We start from the raw sequence: 7693 nt of genomic DNA on the forward strand, positions 1-7693 counted from the left end.
TACTGTACAGACAAACAAATGAGGCAGCCGATAAAAATGAACGAGTACAAAACGAAACCACACAGGTAGCGCAAAAGAAGACACACTAAAACACAAACGCGGCAGTACAAACGAACGAGTACAAATGAAACGGTATACGCAGCGCAAAACACGAGACAACCGCCGACTCGAATCAGATGGCGGCGAACTCCACGAACCGCGGAGGAAGGCGAGTCGCAAAACGCACCGCGCGCGTCTCTACCGCCCGCGGTCTCTACCGCCGACGGTCGCACTTGCGCCGAGCAGCCCGAACGCGTTGTCGGCGTAGAACGCGGGCTGCGTGACCGGGTGCAGCAGCAGCAGGAAGAGCACGAGACCCGACACGTAGCAGCCTGCGATGGCGGAGCGCCGCGGGTGTTCCAGCGCGGCCGCCACCGGCGGGAAACCCATCTGGTTACAGAACGAGTGGCAGAGTACAGGGCCCACCAGGTGGCCTGCGTGCAGTCGGCGGAGTTGTGTGTGGGGAGGGGGTGGGGGCGGATTGGACAGACGACGGAGAGTCGTTAGAGAGGGTGATGAGAGGTTGGTCAGGGCAAGACAAGGTGACCGTTGGCTCACGATTTCGAATGCACCCCCAAAGCTGGCCTGGGTCTCTCCGAGGTCATCTCTTAGCCTAAAACAAAATACCGTATTCTCCACGGTAAAGAAACAGTCTGGAAAGTAGGATGCATCCCCAAGCCTGTGCCAATAAAGTTATAAAACTGTGGTCACGCACTAAATATACAAAGAGACGCACACAGCTACCAATTATAAGACCCACCGTAAATGTTTTGCTTGAAAATTCAGGGGAGGAAAGGCATGTCTCACAAGTCAGAGAATTAGATAATTGGTTCAGCACATTTGCCCCGATGCTGGCGAGACAAGGGTGCGCGTGCGAGTGTGCACGATGCTCATCAAATCGTCGCTACGTGTTCCCTGGCAGACAACAAAAAGACGCTTGCTAACAATCACTGCCCAGCCTGGAAAACCGAATAGGGTATCGTGTTATCTTTGTGTCCACAAAAGAGGGCATGTGCGTGCGTGTGTATAGAGAAGCTTAGCGATTCTCATGGTGCCCTTGCGTCATCGCTACAACAACAAAATGCACGTTATCAAACCTATTTTGGCTTCACCAACCACAGCAAGGGAACATTACATCACATTTTGCAGTATGTGCTAACTGGGTGAACAAAAAGTGTTCAATATTAAATAATATAAATATATTGTGGGCGGAGCAGTGACCTGATGGTTAGCACAATGTGCTAAGAACCCGGAGACTTGAGTTAAATTCCCGGCCACAGCTAACATCGGAAGCAGCTCGGCGTTGGAAGGCCTTCATCCAGCAGCGGATTGATATGGGGCTCTGTAAATGACTATCCTTAATATTAATATTATATCGAGATCGGGCATCAACAGTTGGCAGTCAGCAAAGCACAGCATTAACGACGGCGCATCAGCAATCTGATACTGAACCGCGTGCGGCCGGGAGGTTAGGATTATCCGCGACACCTGATATGACTGACCTGTCCTCATGAAGAGAAAGGCCGTGTAGGCACCAAACACCGACGTATAGGAGAACTGGAACGCTGCGACAATAGAGGGGTAAAGGGCCGGACACAAACACACACGGGCTAGGATAGGCAATAGTATAAAAAAAAACATTAACAACACAAAATCAATTATGTTCCGCACACAAAGAGTTACGCTCGGCCAATTAGCGACGGCTTGGTTGAGCTTGTGGCGCTTCTTTTGTTTGCATGTGAATGCGTCGCGTTGCTCTCTGGGGTTCGCCTGAGGTTGCCCATGTGAACGCGTGGGCCCGAGGTGACCCTACGACTCAGCTCACGCCCATATTGAGCAATCGGCCAAGGTATTGGAACATCGTGACGATGGTCACGCAGCGGCGCACGTGGTCCTCAGTCAACGATGACTGCTATTGTGTTGGAACATCACCTCGGCACTCGCTCGCCATGGTGACGTGAAATTTCCACCACTGGCTCGGCGCCAGTTGCAATGGTACTGAATGTAATCCAATGTTCACAAGGGCTAAAAAAAAAAAGATACTTTAAACATACAGAAATACTGAGTTGGACATAAACAGCATACAAACTAGGCATAGAACTTATTTTTGTGTCGAGTTGTCCCTTCCTCTCAACCCTGGTTTGCACGGTTGGCTACGTACAGGCGAAATAAGTTTAACATACATAAATGGTTCATTGATTAAAACAGATTTTTGCAGAAGTGTGGACTCAATCTGTCCCTTGAGTATTTGATAGGGTGTTCCCCCCCCTTTGCACATGTACGTTTTCTCCAGGTGCTCCTCCGGTTTCCTGCCACATGTCTAAATACCCATGACTTGGTTGAAACATCTCAACATACAGGGGACCGCAGAGCTTTGGTAAATTGATGGTGCCAGTTCACCGCGTGGCTGCTGCTTTTTCCCCACTCGTCTGTGGTTCCTCACTCCGAGTCGTGCTCTCTCTTCAGGAGGGAGCGAATATTATGCGATCAAGAGTTGAAATTATCATTTATTGAGTCACTGACCTGAGGCAAGTAGGGAGCAGCCACTAATTAAATCGGCGTGCATGCACATATATGTACGTTGAACCTGTTTCACACCGTACGTAGCCAACCGTGCTAATCGGAGGTGCGGGGAAGCGCAACAAACCAAACACAAAAATCAGTTCTAAAGAAATGCGTTTTAAATCTAGATTATTTAAAAGTGCATAGACACAGTGGCTTCCTAATATCGGAAGGAAGAGCGTTCCAGAAGGCCGCAGAAGTGCACCTGAAAAGGCGCGGATGCAGTGACCGTTTGTCAGCACAGTTAATCCGCAACCCGAATAATCACCCACGGATAATCATCGAGCGTTACCTGGAGCGTAACAAATCTACAATAATTAAAGCCCAGGGGTGGCTGGCAGTCTCTGCCGTCGGTTACCTGCGGACAGAAGGATCATCTCCACGCTGCCCTGCTTGAACTTGAGCTGCTCGATGACGTGGTGAAAGTGAGCTGAAAGCCGGCAGACACGTGACACACGTTGAGCAAGCGAGCGTACTCCGTTAGGCGACAAGAATCTGTGTGGCCGAGCTCGAGCCAACATAAAGTTCGTTCAAGAGTAATTGCGCACTTTGGGATTCATCCCATCACCGTGCCGTCTGGTCAAAGCCGTCCCCGAGGGCACGGCGAACAGGGGCGACTGCCCGAGCGCCGCTCTTTTGGGGGGCCTCGCTTCGACATCAGTGCAAGATGTAATACTTTCCGGTTTAGTTTGAAGGCATCGGGGGGGCTCCCGCACCCCCCTCAGGACGGCCCTGATTCTGGTTTATGTTTTACCAATTCAAACAAGTGATCATGTACAACAGAATATATCACGTTGATAATAATATTCATGATAATCTAAAGCATTTGGTCAAAACACTGCTGGATGGAGGTCTCCCCACGCCATATTGGTCATGAGGGTTGTTTGACCATACTTCACCACACTGGTCAATGCGGGTTTGTGAAGGGCAAAGGTGCCCAAGACTGGGTCAGGTATCACTCGTGGGTGGTAAATCAACCCAGGTTCCCAGGTTGTAGCGCAATGCGTGAACCACTATGCTACCTTTTATGCCACTTTCATTTTTCCACATTCAACCACCATCCAAAACACAGTCACCGATTCTTGCACAAAATACATTAACTCTATATCGGCTAAAAGCCATTCAACTTTCAGGGCAGTTCCGCCATCCACCAAAAAAATGCTGGATGTCCCACAATAAACGCCCACAAAATGTGAGTTTAGCGCACGCTGTGAGGTCAATATGAACCAAATCCATTGGCAAGTGCTGGCTTACAGGAAACTCATTGACTGATGGGTTCACCGACTGATCAGCAGGCTGACTGACTGACCAATTAAATGACAGAATGATTGCTTGACAGACTGATCACTTTACTGACAGGCTGTCCAATTGAATCATGAATTGTTGACCATCCAACTTCTCAAATGACCAACTGACTGACCGACTGCCTGACCAGCTGAATGGTTGGTTGGCTGACTGACTGAAGAAAGTAACTGATCGATCACCTGACCAACTGATCCAACAACCAACTGACTGCTCGAACAACCGCCTGACCGACTTGAGTCGGGACGTACCGACGCCGAAGAAGAGGGACAGGCGAACACGGCCATGGTGGGGCCTGTGCAGGGCACCAGCAGGGGCAGCATGCACGCTCGGAACACCAGCTCCTCGTGAGCGGCGCCACCACGTGGTTGCGCACCCACCAGATGTCGAGACGCACAGCGCCCAGAACCGTGGCTCTAGCCAAGAGAAGAGATTGGTCGTTATTCATAAGCAGGACAGAGCCTGCTGAGGATACGTAGCTCTTGTTCAGGGGAGAGCTGGGTTACAAAAAGCGGATAGAACAAGCACGGCAATTAATTATTGGGCTCGAATAACAAGGAGCATATAGATGGTGTGCACCACAGATGATGATGGGCTTCCTGTCTGTTCGCTATATATTCGAAAAGGGACATCTTGCCTGTGCACTACATATTGTCTGTTCATTATACACGTGACCTTCATCCAAAGCGTGCATGGTTTTTCTAGGTGAACTTAATTTCATCACAGTTCATGCATAATAAAATGTCAATGGTCATATGAAGAAGATTGTACCACTGAAGTTTGGCCTGATGATTGGTAAACATGTGTCACGTGCAATCGTGACTGTCAATTCAAATTAAGACCAACATCGTGTGTATTGTGTGTTTGTGTGTCCCACTTGATGTAGAGAGGTCGGTTTAATCGAACTATCGTTCTTTATGTCACATGGGATGCGTTTCGCAATCATCAGGAATGTGTAGCGTGCACAGACTTAATTTGTATTTGATTGAAGACTGGTAACCGTGGAGTGAAGGAGTGTGGGTCGTGAGAACTGGATTATGGGAAACCCTGGGTTCTATGTTTTGCACTGTGAGCGAGGGCCTTACCAATCAACACTTTCACTCCAGAGACAAAGTCCCAGGGACAGTCAAGGGTCAGCTGAACGATGGGACCCAAGAAGAGAACCTGCATCACAGAAACACGTGTTGCTTTTCTACTCTGTAAATGAAATGAATAGGTGGTGGAAGTCCTGGAATTTTGTTTTTTACAAAGAATCAAGGAGACGAGCTCCGGTCACGTGCAGGAAACTGCAATAATTCAGACACGTGGTGACTGGCTGTAAAGATGTTGATGGAAGGAACACTGCAAGGTGCGTGGGGATAGGAAGACCAGGATCTGCCTGGACATCAAACATAAAACATGGATGGGATTGTAAAGCTGTCTCAGCGTTATTCCCAGCGCGCTATTGGCATCATGTGACAATGAATCCATTCAGAAACCTCGCAGTGCAGCAGCACAGTCCCGTGTGCCTGAAAATGGCTGCCCAAGCAATTTTCAGGAAACTATTTCTGAAAAATCCTCCAAGTGACCTTTTTATCTTTACACACTAGGGGGTAGTTTCCCACACACTCTACGAATAAGACTGATGTTTGTCGCTCGAGTTATTTTCATTCTTAGAGCTGGAATTAAGGCATATTAAGTGAAAAAAAATCTAATTTGAATAATGACAGAACCTGGCTGAGCAGATTTGAACCCAGTCTTGCCCAAAGCAATGAGCCACCCAGCCACCTCATGGTTAGGTATTTGTTAATAAAAGTCAAATATAAATGCCAATGCAGTTTTATAATAGGCAGTTTTTAAAACCACAATCGGTCCGAGTGTTTCCAGTTGGAAACGCATCGCAAACGTCACCAAACAATACCCCACAAACAGCCATGAGCCATTTCATCACACAGACGTAAATCCTGCTGACTAAACCTCTGCGGCAACGAGCAAAACAAAACAGACAGCTCTTCTTTAACCCGGGGGGGTCTTGATGTTCCAACAGTGCTGTTTGGTGCTCACTTTATTAAGACGGTGGAGGTGTTTGCCCTTTACATTTTCTCCAGCGTTTTTAACAAAGACTCAGAAGGCTGTGGACAAACCCTCATACCTGGCGGCGGATTAAGTTGGTCACACGGGATGAAAGCAACGCTCGCAAAGTACACCTCGCCAAAGAGGCGAGGTTAAAATTACTGGCGCCCGTGGATTGATGGCGACGGGACGTGCAGTAACAGCGTTTTTTTGGAAACCAAGCACGAGGCCGAACAAAAGGGGGCTCCCCGACTCAACTTTAAACCGAGGTTTGTTATGTGCCAGGGTCGTGGTAAATCGAACACCGCCTCTTAGAGAGTTATTGACTAACATTAACGTACACACAAAAACAGGACTATGCTGGTATAAGAACGACTTTCGAGTAGCATATTTTTGCTAAAAATGTATTAATACATCTTTTTACTTGAAATATTTTATGTTGAGACCTTCAATTACACTTTCATCAGTTGATAACAACTAGACGGAGTGGTGGCACAGTGGTTCGCACACCGATTCATGAATCCAGTCACATGAGTTTGATTCTTGCCACAGCCAATCTCAATGGTGAGTGATATCCGAGCTGGTGTCCTGGGTACGCCCACTTCACCGACCAGCACTGATGCAAGTGGTGGATTGCAATCGAACAACGCCCTTGACCGACATAGCGCGGAGAGGCTTTCATCTAAAGTGGATTCACAAATGGCTGTAAATGGTAAATAAATTAACGATGTGCACCAGCAGAGATTACAGTGTGCTAACAGAGCATCACACATCGTTATTTTCGGAATTGCATCTTCCTCTCTAATCCAGGAGAGGGCACCCTTTTTCTTTCAAATAACAATGCAAAAATAACATGCGTGCCCACCGAGCTTAAAGAGGCCCTTGGAGTGACATAAGCGAGTGAGCGCGGTAAAGTTAGAAACGGAGTGTTGTCAGCTCAAAAAATACTGCCCTCTAGTACCCGATAAGTGCGGTTAAGACGCTTGTGGTGACAGACAAATAAAGTTTGCGGGGGCCGATTTAAATCGGTAGGTGTCGTGTGGTCGCGGGCTGTATGAAATTAAGACATGGGCCGAATACAGCCCCTGGGGCAAAGGTTCACCCCACCCCTGCTTTAAGCGAAAACTTGTGGCCCGATTTTTACAAGGCGCTTCGCAGATACCCGTGCCGTGGCAAACACGCGCGCGCTGTAGCAATGCCAAACCGGGGCGTCGTAGCAGACTTACCGCGGTGAGCAGGAGCGGCAGAACGATGGCAGGGAGCAGCCCACGGGTGTGAATCCCCATCGTCTCCAGCAGGGAGCCCCATGACTGATCCTCATGACACACAAACGAGACGCACCGTCAGTTAGTCACAGATCTCTCCTTCGTGCGATTACAGATAAACTTTTGATTATCCGTGTTGTGGATTAACTGTGCTTGCCAAAACAATATTTACTTGCACACTGGTGTCATTATTTGGGGATTCTTCAATCTCCAGGGTCAGTGACCCAACGCTTAAGTGAACGCAAACATCAACAAACAATTTCGTGGCTTTAGCCATTCAATAAAAGCTTGAAAGTGTTAAATATTTCTCCATGTGCGCTGATTTACTGAACAATAATTATGTTTTATAGCCTCATTTTAAATGTTTGCATTGTCCATATTGCTGTGTTATCCATACCCAATCACCCCGGGTCATCGAGTGTTGACTGTTACCAACTGCTGCATTACTCGGTACGCATATTTCTCAGCGCTCG

General features: G+C 48.1%; 1 pseudogene; it reads right to left on the bottom strand.

Annotated features, from left to right (window-relative positions):
- Nucleotides 1-237: 237 nt before the first annotated feature.
- Nucleotides 238-7241, bottom strand: LOC121852148 (annotated as a pseudogene).
- Between the last annotated feature and the right edge of the window lie 452 nt (nucleotides 7242-7693).

The sequence above is a fragment of the Callorhinchus milii genome, unplaced genomic scaffold, assembly GCF_018977255.1.
Source record: "Callorhinchus milii isolate IMCB2004 unplaced genomic scaffold, IMCB_Cmil_1.0 Scaffold478, whole genome shotgun sequence".
Lineage (NCBI taxonomy): Eukaryota > Metazoa > Chordata > Chondrichthyes > Chimaeriformes > Callorhinchidae > Callorhinchus > Callorhinchus milii.